Source organism: Cavia porcellus, unplaced genomic scaffold, assembly GCF_034190915.1.
Source record: "Cavia porcellus strain 051 isolate PalLab524CR breed Dunkin Hartley unplaced genomic scaffold, mCavPor4.1 scaffold_1, whole genome shotgun sequence".
Lineage (NCBI taxonomy): Eukaryota > Metazoa > Chordata > Mammalia > Rodentia > Caviidae > Cavia > Cavia porcellus.
The window spans coordinates 232,835,223-232,854,578 of record NW_026947484.1 but is presented as its reverse complement, the minus strand read 5'-3'; positions in this window follow the sequence as shown (position 1 = coordinate 232,854,578).

The window sequence follows — 19,356 nt, the reverse complement described above, 5'->3', positions numbered from 1 at the left end:
CAGGGGATGGGAAGGCTCAAGGCACGGGTTGCCTGGCTAAAGGGCCCGGAGCCCAATGCCTCCTCTAATGGGCTTTCTTCACCTGAGCCAGGCGTGGTGGCACACATCTGTAACTTCAGGATTCTGAGATGCTGAGGCAGGAGGATCAAAAGTTTGAGCCCAGCCTGGGCAGCAATGTAACCTACTAAGAATATGGGTCAAAATGAAATTTTGAAGCGGGGAGGAGGAAACAGCCTCTGGAAGCGTAGTTCCATGTGAAGGCCTGTGTGAAGGTTCAATCCCCTGCACCCAAGGAAAAGCCAGTTTGCCTCCTTCACAGTACAAATAGTGCATGGGAGAGGCAGCTCCTCAAATGGCAGAGGACGGAGCCACTCTAGGCCCCGCGGAGGAGACAGCTGGGGCCAGAGAGGTGCCGGGACTCACCCAGGCCCACACGCTTAGCTGACAGCTCTCTGTCATCAGTGCTGTTGGCTTTCAGCTAACAACACAATAACATAGATTGGGTGACCTAGGACAGCGCAGGATGAGAATCAGGCAGCCCATGATCAAGGTTGGTCAAACTGGATTTTATAAGCAGATCTACCCTAGAGATAACCCATTCATCCACTTATCACACAAGTGGGCTAATCTATTTATTAGGGCAGAGGTCCCACATTGCCCCATTTCTTACTATCTCCTAATGGAAATAAATTTCAACATGAGTTTCAGAGAGAAATCCTGTTCAAACCCTATCATCTCATGTGAATAACACATCTGGTCCTCACCAGCCCTGGCTGCAAGTCAAGGGCGAGCTGAGGTGAAGAGTCCAGCCCTGGAAACCAGAGGCTAGCAAAAGCTCTCCTAAAGACAGGGCCTCCTTTGCCAATTTCCAGGGCTGACTCGGCACTTTAGCTCTAGGATGAGTCATAAGCAGTCATCGCCTGACCCCAGATTTGTTGTTTGCTTCCTTGATATTCTAATGATGCTCTGCTGACTCCTGACCCAGGAGAACACGGAATCCCAAAGGACAAACCCGAGATCCAGTTGGCCCAGCCAGATGCTCTATCATTCCTCTCCTGCAACTCAGAATTGGCCTGTACCCTCCTGCCTGGTTGCTGAGACTGTCTCAAATAAAGAGCCAGGGCGGTGGGAAGGGCTGGCTGAGAGACAGGGTTACTTACAGGACCGGGACCGGGGAGTTTCTCTTCCTTTCCTGCAGCCTCGGTGACTTGTCTGTAAATGGAGAGGTGGTCAGATGGTCCCTGGGCTTTCTTTCCAGCTCTGAGAACCAAGTCCTGCCACAGATGTTCTTGGGGAGGTCAGGGTGGTTTGGTGTAGGCATGAAATTGAGGCCTATGTTTCCTCCTCACCTCAAGAACTTCTAGAATTTGGAGCCCCCACCCCATCCCTCCAGGTCTCTGTGGGGCCCTAGTCCCAGCCATCAGGACACAGATTTTGCTTGATCAGAAAGAAACACCTAGGGCCTCTGAGCCAGCCTCCCAGATCCTCAGATTCTACAGTCTCCCCAGTGAGTGGAGCAGGGCCAGGGCGGGTAAGTGGCTTGTGACAGGATCCTTTCCAGCATGTCCGCTGCCTTGTATCTGCCCTCCAGGAGCAAGGAGGACTCCTCCCCAGCCCGTCTCTATCACTCTGCCTCCTCCGTGATTCCCACATTCACCCTGTGCCTCCTGCACCAGCCCCGCATCGCCACGGCGGCCTCTCATCCCGCTTCTCCTGCTCCTCCTCCACTATGTCCCCCACTTCCCCTTCCACGCCCACATTCCCAGTAGTTTGGCCAGTGAGAAATTAGAGGGGTGGAGGAGGCTGCAGGGTTCCACCACGTGGCCGCTGCGTGGTCTTGAACAAGATTTTCATCTCACTCTTCGATAACTCCTTAGCTGTGAAACAAGGATCCTAAGAGCATCCTCCTCAGAGGGCTGTGGGGAGCGGGCGATGTCTCGCAATGGAGACACAAATGTAGCGGGCCTTTCGCATAAGACTGTGAAAAACTTTCAAGCCTAAGACGCAAGAGGAGCACTCTGGGTGGAGCACAGAGCTGCTCCTGAGCCCAGCTCCCTGCTGGTCCGTCCTGAAGGTCAAGGCTGCTGGCGTCAGGTTCTGCTTTTCTGATGAAAGGAAGCTGCTGGCTTCCTTTCACACTTTATGAATGACCCAGAACCACCAATGGGCAGAGACGATGTTCACATCAACCCTCTGCTTTCACCTTTCTGAATCAACCTTAGAAAAGGGAGACCAGGGGGTTGGGGGGCTGGGAAACCCCAAACCCCAAAGCAAAACCGCTGACCGGTCCAGGAGAAAGAAGGGTAAGAGGGGATTGGACCTGGCAGCTTCTAGCACTGGGGGAGTCCTGGGAAGAAGGCTGAGACCAGGCGGGCCTTCCCGATGATGCAGACCCAGATCCCCTCCCCAGGGGCCACTTCCCGGCATCAGAGCAACGAGTCCCCCGGGAGCAAGGTGGGAAGCGGTGGGGCACTGAGGTGGTCACTGAGAAGTCCCAGGGCTGCCCTCACACTTCCCTCATGGCTCCTCTTCCCTGATTGCAGTGGGGGCAGAGAGGGGAAAAGTGAGCGAGGTGCCACATCGAGTCACCGGGAAGATGGAGGCCCAGTGGGCCAGGGTTCTCTCCATCTCTGGGAACCTGGGCAGCCGTGCGGCTCTGGGCGTGGCCTGAGATCCTCTCCATAGACAGGTGTGCCAGAGGAGCCTTGGAAGGCCCCTTACAGACAGTGTACACACACACACACACACACACACACACACACACACACACACACACACACGCACGCACATGCACACACACACCTGGAGACATTAGGGATCTCTTGTATGTGGGAGACTTCTGGAGTCCCAGGTTCCTGCTCGTACCTTAGCTCAAGGACTCTACTCTAGGCTTTGAGGGGCCCACTCCCCCAACTTCTGCTTGTCTTCCTCACTGTAGACAGCAGGCAGGCAGCCCTGTCCTGGGGCCACCACCCACTGGGCCCCTGAGCACAGATTCCCCCTCTCCCCAGCAGCTGGCTACCTCTCCCGCTATCAGAGTGTGATTCACTGCACTGAGGTTGCCTCACACCCAAGTCATGAGAATGGGATACTGAGAGGGGTTTTTGAAGGGCAATACCAGATGTGGGAGGGATGTCCCAGCTGCTCCTAGGACCTGTCCTAGGAAATTGGCACCACTGGGGGTGGGGACAGAGTGGGACATGGTGAGACTTAGGGTGGCCACGCTCCGTGGCTGGTGGGAGGAGTTAACCCACTTGATCCTGCTCATTTCTCACTTGACTCTGCAGCAGCTGCCCACAGCACTGCCCCTCTCAAGGCAGCTGCGTCTGCAGCTCCCAAATCATCAGTGATACCCACTGACCCTGAGAAAAATAGGCCAGGCCTGGCACAGTTGGTCTCACCCTCCCCTCAGCCTAAACCCTTGGGCCCTGCAGGCTCCTGACCTTCTGCAAACTGGAATTCAGGCCCAGCCGCAGAGTGCCTGGGGGTGCTGAGGCTCAGGGGACCCTGTCCCTTTGTCCTGCCTGGCATCCACTTTCCTCCTTTTGGCGAGATCACTTGTGTTTTCTGTTGACTATATGGTCCAGTTGGGCTGACCTCACTTCCTGATTTCCTGAAGTGGGAACACATGATTCTGGTCAAGAAGAATATTGTACATCCTGGACACAGAGATAGGTTCCCAGGGCGGGGACAGGTGGCCCACAGCACACCAGCGGGAATCATACTTACGGCTTTACGCAGAGTCGCAGCAACTTTCTTTCCAGTGGAGACACTGTGCTGGTCAGAGGAACCCTGACATGAGTCCCCTACAAAGTTATGTTCAAGTCCTAATCCCTGGTATGTGTTCTTATTTGGAACAAAAAAAAAAGTGTTTGCAGATATAGGCAAGTTGAAATGAAGCCGTACTGTATTAGGGGGGCTTTAATCTAACGCTTGGTGTCTTTATAAGAAAAGAAAAACTTAGACAAAAAGACATACAGGACAAAGGCCATTCGATGCCCAAAGCAGAGACTAGAGCAATGCGGCTGCAAGCCAAGGGGTGCCAACACCAACCCAAAGCTAGGAGAGAGGCCTCGGACAATTGTTTTCTCAGAAGCCCCAGAAGGAACCAATGTCCCTGGTGCCCTGGGCGGCCTCCGATTCCTGACTCTGTGACAATATTAGATGCCCAGTAGTTAGTCTACTGGACTTTCTGGTTACCAGAACCAACAGTCTCTGTATTTCACTTACAGTGTTTCAACTGGGTTTCACTCCTATTTAATCAGGAGAAATCTGACTATCCTGGAGCTAATGGGTGCAAACGCGTTGCCTGGATGAGAAGGAGCCCTCCATATGCAGAGCTGTTATTACTGATGTTACTGCTATTTTTATTTCCAAGTAGACTGAGCACTCCAAAGCAGGGGACATGTCCCCTTTGTGTGTCACAGGCTGGGCTGTCATAGCCTCAGGATTGACCCCCATATGCAACGGACAAGGACAAGGGATGGGCAAAAGAAGCTGAGCTGGACTGGGCCCCAGTGCCAACCTCTGCCAGTCCCTCTGGAGTTCAGGGACGAGCACGCTCCACAGGCTCCCTGTGTGCTAGGCCAAGGTTGTTAGATCCTTTCTGCTCTCAAAATGCAATCTCGAACCTAGGTTGCCCTGTGACCGGCGCAGCCCCTGCAATGAGACAGAGGACGCTCTTGTTGGTAACAGGTAACTGCCGCTTTATTGTTGCGGGCTCTGGCTTATATATTTGGCCGTGACCAATCACAGGCTGCCACGAGCTGCTCACGAGGAGGCAGGGCTGGAATGGGACGCGGGCTCTGGTTAATATACCCAGCTGTGGCCAATCAGGGGTTGCCACAGAATCAGCACGGGGCGAATACGGAGTGAGCACAGGGTGGCTAGTTTGGAGAGGGACGTAGCGCATTGCGGAAGCTGATGTGGTCCTTAGTCCCGGGTGGGGTATGGTATGTTGAGCGCCTGCGCCCAACACCCTGAAAAGAGGTGAGTGCCTGGGGGCACCCGCTCCCTGCAGCCGAAGCCATCCCCAAAGAGGCAGATAGCAGACTGGCCACACTTCCAGCAGCCTGGACAAGTCCTTCACCAAAGGATGACCCAGCATGGATGCCGCAGTGCATAATTTGGAACCTGATACCCAATAAATGTGCATCATTGAGAACACTCCTCCATTCACAACCCAGATGGATGGGGGCAAAGTCAGGTGGCCTGGGTGACCTGAGTGGAGGAGTAGCAGAGGGACACACCCCAATGGGCTGGAGAGGGTCATCTGGTTGGGTACAGTGGGGCTCGGCGGCACAGCCTTGCCCACTAGCCTGTGCTGGGATGGTCCCTGTGAGTGTTGGCTGAATGACCAGTGGCTGACCAGGGTGCTGTGAGCACCCATCTCCATGGCTTCTCCTGTATGTTTCTCTTCTTTCCGTGTTGATTTCCCCTTGTGCAGGATGGAGTCTGCAGCTGGGTGGCGACTCTTCCTCCTGCTCTGGTGCCCCCAGGTCTGAGCCCTAAATAGGGGCCTCCTGTCCACGGCCCCCGACTCAGGACCCCTGTCTGTGTTCAGCCCTCCTGGCAGCCCAGCCCTACCACACAGCCAGCCCCTCCCTCTCATCAGCTGAGAACACAGCACTCAGAGAGAGGAAGCTGCTTGCTCAAAGAAACCGTCCTTGTCAGTGGTTGGGCCAGGAAACGGGACCCACTTCTCCCTCCCTGGCCTTTCCTGCACACACTGCAAACCCACAACCTGAGCCCCATCGCCTCTGCCTGCATCTGGTTTCAGGCTTGAGGCTGCCGCAGACACAGTGGCCAGTCTGTCAGGTGCTGGACCCGGGGCGGGAGGGTTGAGACTGTGACTTGGCTTTCAGTGAAGAGGGCTTGCCACTCCTCCCAGAGCTTCTGCAGAAAGGGGAGGGCAATCAGCAGGGCCACACCATCCTGTCCTCGTCTGCCCCAGCCACAGGTACAGGGAGAATCATGTCCCTGCAGGAGGCCACAGTGGGTTATCCGTGGGGCTAGAACCCATGTTGGTTGTCCTGCTTCAGCCTGAGTTTTGCAGAGCCCCATGGAGTTATTTTATTGTATCTGATTTTCAAATGGACTTAGCAGAGCACAGCACAGAAAGATGGATTTATTATGCTGTCCAGATCATAGAATTCCTAAGTGCAGGTGTCCGTACGGAGGATGCTAGAAGGGGAAAGGCAATCACTTCCCCTGTGCCTATCTTTGGTACGGAGACTGCAGTGTAAGTAGGTCCCTTCCTCTTTGCTCTTCGAGGGGCTGGGAGGGTTGGATGTGCAGAGAAGGGCTGAAGGTGTCAGGCAGGGGGGAGGGAGGCTGGCCAGGAGAAGGGCACCTGGGTTATCATGATGGGTGGTGCTGAGAGAGAGGTGCAGAAGCAGCGCCCCGAGGCTGAGGGATCCCGAGAACCAAAGCTCCTATCTCACCACACCCCAGGGGCCATGCAGCCACCCTGGGGTGTCAGTGGGGGACTGTGTTCCTCCGCACTTGGGATGAAATTTCACATTGACCTTGATCGGGTGGCATCTGGGTCATCCCTACAGTCTCTGCCTTATTTACATCTTGCTGGGGTAACTGTCACTGTTCCTGTTTTGTTCCAGAGGTTCCTGGCCCTGGAGAGGGTAAATATGTCAACCGGGCCCCTGACAGTGGACGGCCCAAGGTTCCAGGGTCTACTCTGCGTCCCAAAGTGCAGTCCCCGCCTGGCCCAGCATGAGGGTGCTCACTAATTACTGTGCCCTGCATGGAGACAGGTGGCGAAACACAGGCACTGGGCTGCACAGATCCAAGTTCCTAGCCCTCTCTGGCCCCCACTGGCACCTGCGCTATCTTAAGGTTCAGTCTGTAAGCTTCAGCTTTCCCCTCTATAAAGCGGGTGTTGTGCCGGGTGCTGAGTAAACGATAGTGTCACCATGTTACTTGCCCACCAGAGCCCAGGGAAGGCAACCCTGGATGGGGAAGTCACCAGATATCACCCTTCCTGTCTTCCTTTCCCTGCAGGCCCTGTCCCTGGAGGGGTAAGTGTCCTACCAGGGGAGGGAAAGCCCTAGCAGGGGCCCTGGGAAGGGCCAGTACCCACGCAAGGCCTGGAGGGAGGCTTCTGGAACTATGGGCATGCCCGAAAATGGGCCCATATGGATGGGGCATGTGGTAGGGGCTGGTTGCTTAGTTCTCCATTTAAATGAGGACCTGCAGAGACCATCCATCTAACCCCAGGCAAAGTGCCTCAGCCTCTGCCTTGGAATTTGCAGTGTCTGGACTGCATTCCTGGATCTGCAGACCAGACAGATTACTGCCAGGGTGGATGGAGCAATGTTGGCTGCCCATCCCCTCTCCTTCCGCTCCTCTGTCTGAACAGTGGGAGTCCAGGTCCCAGCTATAACTCCCCATTCTGACCCTGGGATCTGTTCAGCCTCACAGCAGCCACCAGCCCTGCAGCTCAGGTGGCCCTGGACGTAGCACCTTGACCTAGGTTTACCCAGGTTCATGCAGCTTGTTGTGGGGCCTCTGGGATGTGAATGACAGTGTGGTTGACACAAAAGGCAGCTTGAAAGTTCTTGAACTCAGGAAAGCACAGGGAAGAAGGGAGAAAAGACAGATTTGGGCCGTAAGTGGAGTGCACTGATCACTGAGCTGCCTTTTAGCACACAAGGAGAGCATCTAACCACTTCCTACAAATACTAAGGACAATGACCTTTGTAGTGGACCTAACTCTGTGCCCGGCACTATTTCAGACCCCGAACTTGTTTAAGTGAAAAGGTCCCAGGGGGAGAATGGGGGCGCTCCCCTCCCCCACAGCTCCAGCCCTGCTGAGTGCTGGGTCTCAGGCACCTCATTCTCCTGCCTGACCCCAGGAGAGAGGCCACCCACCAGCTGCCCTGGCTGTGGTCTGTGCCCTGCGCTCGTCTGTATCACCCTCTGTTGTAGTCAGAAGTTGCAAGAAAAACAATTATATACTGGACACAGAATTCATAGCATTGTTTATAAATACAAGAAAGTGCAGGAAATCTGTCCACAACACTAAAGACCTAGAAAATCCAGCCAAGGGCCTGGGTCCACAGCAATGAGTCCAGATGAAAACCTAGAGCTCATGACAACGCCTCCCACAATGCCTCCCAACTGGTGGTCTAGAGCCCACAACAATGACTCACGCAAGTGTGTTTTACCCATCTGTGCTGGGAAGGCCCAAAGGTCAGTGGTGAAAGCTAGAAAGTCTGTGCCAGCAGGGTGCAGGAGCTGTGCCAGGAGATTGAGGATTCTGCAGTGGAGCCAAGAATAAGGACCAGGGCTGCCCCGAAAAGTACCACAGCCATCCTCAGCGACAGGGAAGTCCTGAGCGCCTTTGCCTAGGAGAACAGTCGAGGACATGCCAAGAAGCCAGCATGACAAGCTTCTCCTGGAGATTAAACAGCACACACCTTCCCTCTGGAGCCAGGAAGCGATGCTCAGTGTAAGGAGCAAAGGCCCCAAAGTGAGCCACAGCCACTCTCAGGGACAATGTCCCAAGTTCCTCCAATAATGGCTGAATTCATATCAGGGAAGCCAGCATGGCCAGCTGCTCCAGGAAAACCAATGGCTCTAACAATGACACTGCGGAGAACCCACAACACTAGTCTTCCTGCCCAGGTCTCTTTTTTTTTTTTTTTTTTTTTGTCTTTTTCATTTTTATCGGTACCAGGGATGGAACTCACGACTGCCTGCTTGCAAGGCAGGCGCTTCCAGGTCTCTTTATATGCTGGCAGCTCTCCTCAGGCGGGCCATCTACACGCAGCACCATGCTGATTTAATTCAGCTGGTGTTAAACTGATCACCAGTTTTTAATCCTTAACACCTTCATGAAAAGAAAAACAGGCTGCTTCCCTTTTGCAGTCTTCTGGGTCATCTGACCCACCCCTTCCCTGTGTCACTGTCCCCCAAAGACCTCCAATCATGACCCCTCTCCACTTAGCAGAGTCCGTAAGTCAGCTTCTGTGCCTCTGCCTAAAGAGATCTGGACGCCTTGATTGCTTGCTTTCTCTCCTCTTCTCCTCCTCCTCTTCCTCTTCTTTCTCCTCCTCTTCCTCTTTCTCCTCCCCTTCTTCTTCCAATTATATTTTAAGTCAAGTTCTCGCTGACTTGCCCAGGCTACACTCGAACCTGTAATCCTCCTGCTTCTGGGATTGCCGGCGTGCACCACCATGCCTGGCTGCCACAGTCTCTTGACCTCGGCATTCCTGGGCTTCAGCAGGAAACCTGGCTGAAACCTGAGCCTTGCACCCACCCACCGGAAGGGTAATCTTAAAATTACCCTTCTGATGCACCTTCCTGTGTATCTGCCTCCCCTCCACCATAGTCTCTCTCCCACCCCGCACCTCTCCCCTCCGCCTCCCTGGCCCCAGGAACTTACACCCCCAATCACACACAGTGCCAACACCTGACCAAGGCAACGAATGAAAGAATGCCAGGTTCTTTTTACTCATGTATATTGATGTTAAATAAAATATTAGCACACCAAGTCAAGCATTATATTATAAAATTACATCCTGCTCAAATAGAGTTTGTTCAGGGAGAGCAAATATGGCTTAATACTAATGAAGTCTGTGCTATAATTTATATAAATAGGTCAAAAGAGGAAAAACAATTTGATTACCTAATAGATGTCCCAAAAGAGTATTTAAAAATCCAACATATATACCTATGTATCTTCTGAAAAAAAAAAAAAAGACTCTCAGTAAGATTGAAATAGTAGCCTCTTTTTCTTGACATGATTTTAAAATGTCTATGTCAAAATCAACAGGCAGCTTAGCACGGTGGTCACACCTCTAACCCTAGCATTCTTCAAGGCTGTGACAGGAGGATTGAAAGTCCAAGTCTATCCTGGGAGACATAGCAATTTATTAAGATCTTTTCTCAAAAAATAAAAAAATTAAAATTAAAAAGGGCGGGGCTGGGGATTTAGCTCAGCGGCATAAGCGCCTGCCTTGTAAGCAGGCAGTCGTGAGTTCGATCCCTGGTACCGATAAAAACGAAAAAGACAAAAAAAAAAAAAAAAAAATTAAAAAGGGCAGAGGAGGTAGCCCAGTCTGAAGGCCGTGGGTTCAATCAATTCCCCAACTGGGAAAAACCACAGGCAGGCTGAAGCATGCATGCTGCAGAAGTTAGGTGTTAAAGTTAGGTGTAAGAAGAAGCCAGGATTGGCTGCTCTTACTTAACTTTATTCTGGGACTCACAGCCAATGTCATTGTTCAGAGGCAATGTTACTTCAGTAGCAATAAGCTACCAAGGGTCCTGACCTTGTCTTCTAAATGCTATTCTCCACTGGAAGAAATGGCTGATCTGAGCTGGAGCAGAGAAATTGCAAGGTGCACCGGGAAGGGAGCAGCTGCTCAAAGATTCATGGAGATAGGTCAGAATGACACAGGAGTCTGTCTGGAGGGACTTCCTTCCACTGGCTAAATCTGGGGCAATTTGAGCATTCAAATAACTACAGGAACAGATCACAACCTTTTGGCTACAATAGGAACCCGCAAGTCTGTATCAGTGAGAACGTATGAATGAGGAAGAAAGGCATTCCTCCCAGCGGATGCCAGTAAATAAATGTAGACAAGTGATAAACAAAGACATTCACTACTTAGCAACCGCGCTAGTGGTGGCTGATTAAGGCTGGAGTCATCACAAGATCCTAAGACTAGCAGTGGGGATTTGATGAGGAACAGCATATTGATGTTGTCTTATCTCCTTACTGCATTCGTATCAAATACAAAGGGAAAGACGGTCAGCGTGTGGGGGAGAAACCCAGCATGCACCAACCTGAACTGGCAGCAAGATCGACGCCCCCACTGGTGGGAAAGCCCAGCAACCTCTCATGTGGGCTGATGCACAGAACGGCACAGAACCTTGCCGTGAATACACAGCCTTAGCGTGGCCGTGGGAAAGCAATCCAGGCCCAGCTTCGGAGACCTCTGACAGGTAGAAAGTAAAAGATGGACAATCAGCTTCCTGAGCCATGACACCTAAGTGCAATTTTGAACCCTGTCTTGGATCCTGGACCCAAAATGCAAATGAGGAGTTGCTGGGGCAGTTGTAGAAATTTGCATAACGCTCACTGATTGGATGATGGTGTAAAAATCATTTTGATTTCCTCATTTGCAGGGTTGAATGTAGTAATGCAGAGAGGATGTTGTTTAGAGGAAATGGAATATTTAGGGGTCAAGTGGCATCATGTCTAAAACTTGCTCTAAATTCTCGAAGGTTCAGAAAAATGAAAAACCTCCCTGCCCCCCTCTAGCTCCATTCTGTCCATCAACAGAGACATACCCATCTTACACCCATTACTTTACCAACCCGCTTGCCATTTCCCAAAGAAACTTGAAGAGAAAACACCCTACATGTACGAGGGAGCAGAAAACGCCTTTTCTTCACTTGTGTCAGGGATCTACCGGAAACGGAAGTTCCATGCCAGTCTTTGGTGACTGAGAACCATCAAGGAAGGAATCACTTTGGGTGAGAGGCGACTTCTTTTGTATGACGTCAGTTCCCTCACTTTGGGGAAACTTGTCTCAGGAGATAAAAACTTGAAGGAGTTGTGAAACCACCTGAAGGTAGCTGTCAGTTTCAGGAGTTTGGTGAGCTGGGTAACGTCACATCCATAGTCTAAAGTCAGCCATGGTAGAGGGGTACCCGGATCATTGCCAAACGTTGTATATCAGATTGCTGTTGTGAGGTTGGTGTGTATGTTATCGTTTTGAGCGCTGGTTATATTCACCAGCACGCCCCTGAATATCAGTATCCCTCCTTCAGTGCCCTGCTTCGTAGGCAGCGGGGCTGAGCAGCAGGAGGAAAGCCTGCAGCGTGTAATGTGGCAGCCCTGCCAGCAATGCATGCTCTGAGGCTGAGTTTGTTGTTGAACACCTACCTCTGCAGCTGACTACGTTAATGAATTAATTTCATTTTACCTATTTACTATTGTGCCTTATTAGGGAAAAAAGGGCAGCATATCTTCAAATTGCTCTTTCTGGGATGCGTTTGTCAAAAAAAAAAAAAAAATCACAGTATTGCACAGCAGGGCACCATGGAGCCGGCCACAAGCACCAGGTGCTGCCCTCCAGAACAGGGACCCCTTACACATCCTGTCACCTGACCTCCATCTCATCACCCCTGTGGGTTCACGCTCTTGGATGCCACTATAAAGACTGCGGGGGAGGCCAGCGCTGAGTGTGATCCCACGTAAAGGTGACTGAGGGGGACACTGGGACGGAAGAAGAAAGGGAGAGTCTGTGTTCAGGGCATGAGAGCAACGGGGCTGCTCTGTGCCTGCATCTTCTGCTGTCATGTCCCCCGTGCCAGCTTCTGCAGCCCAGCCAGACTGGACACAGCTGTCCCGAGCCCTCCCCCTGGACGAAGCACAATGCACATGGAAGATCCAGGGAAACCGGTGGTGAGGACCTTGCTTGGGGCCTCTCACCACGCCCTGGTGGACCTTCCCAGCCTGGTCCGAGGGAGGGGCCCTGAGTGTCCCCTGGGGTTGAGGGTACAAGAATCCCCACGGCCACAACATTCTAGGAATACGAGGCTGGCTCTTACCTCTTCTGCCCTCTTCTGACTGAACTTCTCTCTGTGTCTCGGTTTTCCCATATGTGAAATGGAACTAATCACCCTCAAAACATCTCTTCAAGGTACTAATTACTGTCTGTGAGAGGCTTTGAGATCCTTGGATAGAATGTAACAGTACTAATAATGGATAATAACACTCTGCCCTTCTCTGAGGCCTTTCATCCATGGATCTCAAAGCCTTTTACAAACTTTAATTAATTCTCACAACACCTCGGTGCAGGAGGCTGATGGTCATTAGCCCCATTTTACTGGTGGGGAAACTGAGAGAAGCCAGGAGGCTGGCTTCAGGCCACACAATAAGCTCCCAATCCTATGAGGGTTAGAACTGACAGCCTTCGGCCCCCGGGGGTGGCTCAGGCAATGTGGGCTTCCACCTATCTCAAGCACAAGCAGAGAGGCTGACGGGGCAGCAGCAAGGGCCTTGGGCTGCCTGCTGAGGGAATCTGAGCTACTGAGCTCAGGAGGAAAACAGGAGGAGGCCATAGGCCTGGACTGTGCTGGCCCAGGAAGACGAGTAACATTTATAGGGCGCTCACTGTACACTGACCCTGAATGCTTTGTATTATCGGGCCTTGTCCTACCTGTGAGAAAGGACATATTATTCCCATTTCACAGATGAGGAAACCGGCTTGTTGAGGCAGCCACCATTTAGTCTCCCCTACGGTGGACCAAGCACTTTTGCTTTTGTCTTTGTTGTCACTAGTCCAGTGCCACAAACCATCTGGGCAGCTTTGGGCATTATTAACTATCACTTTAGAGATAGAGAAACCGAGGCATGCAAAAGAAAGCCAACTTACTCAATGGCGTGACTGTGGACACAGCCACTGCTCTGCAGTAACCTCTCCCTTCCCCGGCCCCTGACTCCTTCCCAACCTCCTGTGGGCTGCTGAGGCCGATGACATCACACCAGAAGGCTTTGAAGTGCTCCGAGGTAGCGGCCAGCCACAGGTTCTCCCAGGACAAGATGAAAAGCCTTGTGTCCTGGCCTCAGTGTCATACCACAGGGAAGTTCCCAGAAGATGCAAGCAGCAGGGTCACCCCAGCTGACCGGGATTCCTGGGGACAATCGCCCCATAGGCTGCCACCCAGGTTTCAGGGACCGCTTCCCATGCCCTGTCCGTGGGCCTCTCGGGAGGACCCTGCTTCCTGGCACAGCGGGGTGAGTGACAGACATATCCTCTGCCCTGCCACCTGGGCAGCAGGGCAGGAGGACCTCAGAAGCGGGGCCGTGTCACGAAGCAGCTGCTCAGTATTCCGAACAGGCTGACATGGGAGACCTCTGGGGTTCCGGGCAGCTCTGAGGGTCCCCCATCTCCTGCTACAGAGCCCCATACTCCGGCATGCTGTCTGTTTTTAATGATTGCTCCCCTGTCTCATGAGCTTAAAGGCTTTATCAGAAAGCAGATTCATTCCAGTGACAGGAGCAGGAACTTGGGGACTGGGCAGGGTGTCAGAAGACCTGGCTCTCGGCCCTGGCCATCTCTCAAAACTGGCTGTGTGGGCTGGAAAACCTTCCTGCTCCCTGCCTCAATTTCCCTGTTAGGAAAAACCTCAGCCGAGGGAGGACACCAGTGCTTTTGCTCCCGGGAGGCCTTTTAAGCCCAAGGAAAGAAAAGGATACGGGATAAGGCAAGATGGGGTAGAGAACGTGAGCTTGCAGGGCCGACGGGTGGGGCCCTGGTTATGGGGTGGAGATCTTTTGGGGGGAAATGCTATGTACAGTGCTGGCAATTCTGCTCACAGCCTGCTCAGTCTTGGTCTAAATAATTTTTAGTATTTGTGAAGCTTTTAACGTTAGCAAAATGCTTTCGTAAATTATCTCTTTCAAACCCCTTCCACACCTGCAGGGGAAGGAGGGATGTTAGGACCTCTAATTTACAGACAAGGAAATGGGCTCAGAAAGATGAACTACTCTGTTTAAGGACACCGGGTCCTTAACTGGCAGGGGGACATTTTCTAGAAACTCCTACACCACAGAGTCCATCCTAGGGCTTGGAAGCTGGGCCCCCACGTGTCTGGGCTGGGTTGAGGGTCTGGGTCACAGAGGCCCTTTTCCTCCGGGTGGGGTGGGGCGAGGTCTCTGGGGTGGGAGCCTGGCCCTGCAGGAGACCAAGGTGCGGCTGGCGGTGGGCGGGTGGCAGTGCAGGCTGCTGCTCGCCCTGCTGGGCAGGGTGGGGTGGGGCAGGGCACCGAGAACAGAGTGACCTGGACAGCGTGACCCGCGATAATTGAGCGCCACACGCAGTGGCGGGGTGGTGGCGGCAGAGGCCGGGAGGCCACCGGTGTCGTGCTGGCGGCTCCCTCCCCGGCAGCCTCAGCAGCGTCTTCTTTGGCTCCCACAGCACACACAGTTCCTCGCAGGGAAGAGCCTGCTCAGACCTGCTCTCCCCACAAAGGGAGGTAGCAACTCCCCGGGGCGGAAAGTGTCTCTTCTGAAAGCAAGACAAGAGTTTAATTAAGCCCTAAATGCGCACAGTTGAGCCCGAAATTAGGGTGGTGAAGGGCGGGGAGAAGGCAGCTGAGGACAGGGGGGCTTCAGCCCAGCCCGGCCCAGCTGAGCAAAACAACCCCACAAGCGAGCCCTCCCCCAGCCAGAGGAGAGGCCGGTTTACAAAACATTGCTGACATAGAAACAGAGACTGCCCAGGTCCCTGCCCCACTAGACTCGTGTTTGGGGACAGATGCTGACATTTGTGAAAATTTGGAGACAGGGAAGGGAGAAACCAGGAGGAAAACCCAGGTCTAGAAAGAGGTCCTGTGGTCTCTGGGGTTTTGTGTGGGTCCTGCGTGACTGATGTGGGGCAGAGAAGGAGGAAGAGAGGGCACGGAGGGCCCTAAGTGACCAGTCAGCTGCTCACACAGGTGTACCCGGGCGGGGGCTCCTGTGGGAAAGCTGGTCTCACTCCCCTAGGAGGAAGGCAGCAGCTGGCCCTGGTTTGCACAACCAGCTGGGCTCCTGGCTGTGGGGACAGAGCAGAGAGATTTGCTTTACCAACAACTGCAGGCAGTTGGGCAATCTGCAGCACTGAGGGGGGCACTAGCTTCACCTTTTTCCTATCCCCAGGTCTCCCCAACTGCCGCTGAAGCCTGCAAACCACCAGCTCCTCCTTCACCTGCTAACTGATCCTCTTTTGCCCTGAAACTTGGGTTTGGCCTTAATTTGCCAGGAACTAAAGGCAAGCAAAGATGGGCAGACGGGCGTGTTCGCGCTTGTCTCTGGGCAGAGAGGCTGTTGCGACAGAGCTCCTGGCTTCGTGTAAAAGTGCACACGTGTAGCACAGTGCGGGAACAGGCTGTACATGGGGTGGGGTGTGCCTGGCAGTCGTCCCCTGCCTGTATGCGCGCGGGTGTTGGTGGGTGTCACTGGGCTGATTTTTGTCACCGAGGCAGGAGGCCCAGACAGCAATCAAGTCTGGACACTGCAGGAGCTGACCAGCTGACTAATATTGGCTGGCCCAGGCGCTGCTGTCCTGGCCCAGCTCCTCACCCAGCGTTGATGTCACCCGCTTGCCACGCCACCCGATCAACTACTACAAATGGTCTCTCCCCTCTGGGGTCCAGAAGCCGGTTGTATGTTCTCTGACTTTGAGGCACTGACTTCCAAAGAGGTCAGAGCAGATGCCCTTGCAGATAGACATGGCAGAGTTACGGCAAGCAGCAGCCTGCTTGCTTTTCCTGATTTGGGTCTAGTACATCCATGGCTTCTCCTTCTGGGACAGATGGGGAATCCCGGCGCAGCTTCCCATTACTGGCAGAGGCAGCCTTGTTGGGGTAATGGCCTGTGTGCTGAGGGTCGGATGGCCTCACGTCACTCAGCCTGGACTCCCTTCCTTACTCCTCCTCTGAGGAGTCCTGAGTAGAGAACCCCTTTAAGAACCCTTTCATCCCGAATGGTTTCCCCAGGTCTCAAGCAATAGAAATGCGTCCTAGAAGTCTGGAATCATGATGTCACAGGATGCTCCACAGGGTGGGGTGGGGTGCTCCACGGGGTGCCATAGGGGTGAGGATGGAGGAGGGGGTTGTCTGTGCCTCTTAAACCCCTCTCTTGTGGCCACTTGTGGCTATCTGCCTTCATTTTCTCACTGCTCTCTCTGTGCATTTACCCTCTACCTCAGTCTCCCCAGGACATTTACTGTTGAGATCGGGGTCTGCCCATATAATCCAAGACGACCTCCTCATCCCAAGAGGTGTTACATCAACCCTGTTACATTTGCAAAACTGACTTTTCCAGATAACGTCCTGTTCACAGGTGTGGGGCTTGCACATGAACACTGAGGACCCCCACTCAGTCTGCCGCACCACCCATGCACTGTGCCTGGACTTCTCCTGTGACGGAAAGCTCACTACCCCACCAGTTGGCTGCCTCCAAACAGGTCTGATTATTTTAGGGTTCTTACTTGGGTGGAATGGAAATTGTGCTCGACAGGAACTACTATTCGTTGAGTCTAGTTCTGGCCTTCAGAGCACGTAAAATACATGCAAATACTCTCTCTATTCCCACTTCCTCTACTTCTGATTACAATTTTATTTTATTTTATTTTTACTGGTACCAGGGATCGAACTCACGACCATGCACTCGCAAGGCAGGCGCTTATGTCACTGAGCTAAATCCCCAGTCCCCTACAATTTTAAAAATCAGAAAAGATACAGGCCATTTTATTTTGGGATTAGAAATTTACAGACCCTGGAGTCCCTAGTGACTCTGTCTTTAAGGGCTCGTGCCTCAGTTTCTCACCATAATGCCAGAGGACAGCTGAATCACTGCTTCATAGGACACGTTTGGGTGATGGATCCTGGAGAGTCACCATCTGCATGGGCATATTAAAGACTCTGAGGAGTCCTGAGTAAAGAAACCCCTTTAAGAACCCATTATTTTCCAAATTTATTTGAAAAATAGAAATCTTTTATAGATTACAACTTTTTTTTTAAATATCACCCTGCAGAATTTCCTCACTACATTGGGAAGTCCACAAACTCTTTTAGTCGAATCGACCGGTTGAGGTCATCTTGTTAGGCTCCCATGCCCAGCGCTGTTGCTAAGCCTTTTGCCGGAGATAACAAACTATCCCTCAGAAGATGAGATTCAAGATTCTGGAAGTTAGAAGCTCCTCCCCCAAACCGCAGACAACCAGGGTGAGGTTGTGGGCGATGGCCTCCTTCTGGGGGCCCTGCGCCTGTCTGGCCCCTGCCTGGAACCACACAAACACAGGGCCCTTCGGGAGGGAGCCAGGGAAGGAAGGCTCTTTCCGTATCCCTGTCCCCTTGGGATCCAGACTCCAGCTCTCCCTCACACGCAGCCCTTCCTCCTTGGGTGCACTACCTAAGAACCTGGGTTTTCTGGAAGCTTTCTTTTTTTTGAAAGTCTGAACTAAATCTTCCCTTTGCTGGGAGTGGCGGAGCTCAGAGAGGTTGGATCTTATGAAATAGGGGCAGGAAGGATACCTGGACCTCCCAAGGGAAAGGCACCGCTGGCAGGGAAGAGGGGAGAGGCAGAGGTGACTCACCCAGGGGATGGGCTGGCGTTGGAACTCCCACCTGGTGCCAACAAGACACAAAAGTGTTGAAAGCTGCAGCAGCAGCACAGAGTGATCTGAAAAGGCCACCAAGTTTATGCCTCCCTGTCCCCAAGTGAGACTGCGTTTGAGCTATCGCCGTCTTTTGTCTTTGTTTTGAGACAGGGTGTCCCTACTAGTTCTGGCCCACCTGGAACTCACTATGTAGCCCTGGCTGGCTTCAAACTGCTGTCCATCCTCCTACCTCAGCCTCTGAAGTGCTGGGATTACAGGCATGTGCTATCACGTCCCTCTTGTCTTTAAGACCCCAGGAGGGATCACAGAGTCCAGATCAGCCTGGGCGAGCTGACAGTTCCACCTGCAGAAATGAGGTTCACTTTGTAGAGTTGGCTTTGTGGTTGTTTGTTGAGTGCTTATGTGTCACGTTGCAGGCTCGCTGCTCTCACACATAAGATTGTCTAATCCTTATCATCTAGGTGAGGACATCAAGGTTCTAAGGGTCTAGTTGTGTTTTTTTTTTTTAAAGTAGAATTGAAGATTTAACCCAGGACCTTTGCATTGAGATACATCTCCACTTGTTTTTACTTTTAAAAATTTTTGAAACAGGATCCACTAAGTCACTGAATTACCCAGGCTGGGCTTGAATTCGAGATCCTTCCGCTTTAACCTCTCAGCATTCTGGGATTATAGACATGTGCCCCACACATGGTTGAGGTGTAGAGTTTTGCTAAAAGTCAAGAGACAGATCTAGGAATAGAACCAGATCTGTCTGACTCTGATCCCACACCATAGCTTCCAACATTAGTCACAGCGCTGCTGGGTCCCGACGGTGTGGGAGGTCCTCTCCGGGCCTGACCTGAATCTCTCCTACCTTTACCTGAGTTGGATCTGATAAGGGACCGTGGAGGTGGGGTGGCTCTGCTCCTGAGCCAGCCTGGAGAGACATTCCCATTCTGTAGTGCAGGTAGTGGCCTTCTGGTTACAGGGGTGGGGAATGTTTGCCTTCTGTTAATGAAAAGAAATACATGTGATAATAAATAAATGCCCAACCCAATGCAGTAATCAGTGCCCCTAACAATGAGGCTCTGTGTTTGCTCTTGGCTGTGGGTTATATTCACTGGCTGTGTGCACTGCTCAGAAGCCCCCAGGCACATCAGTGGGTGGGTGGGTGGGGGGTACCACCCACTACTCAGGGCAGGGGGCTGAGCTTTCCTGGCGTAAGCTCCCAGGATTC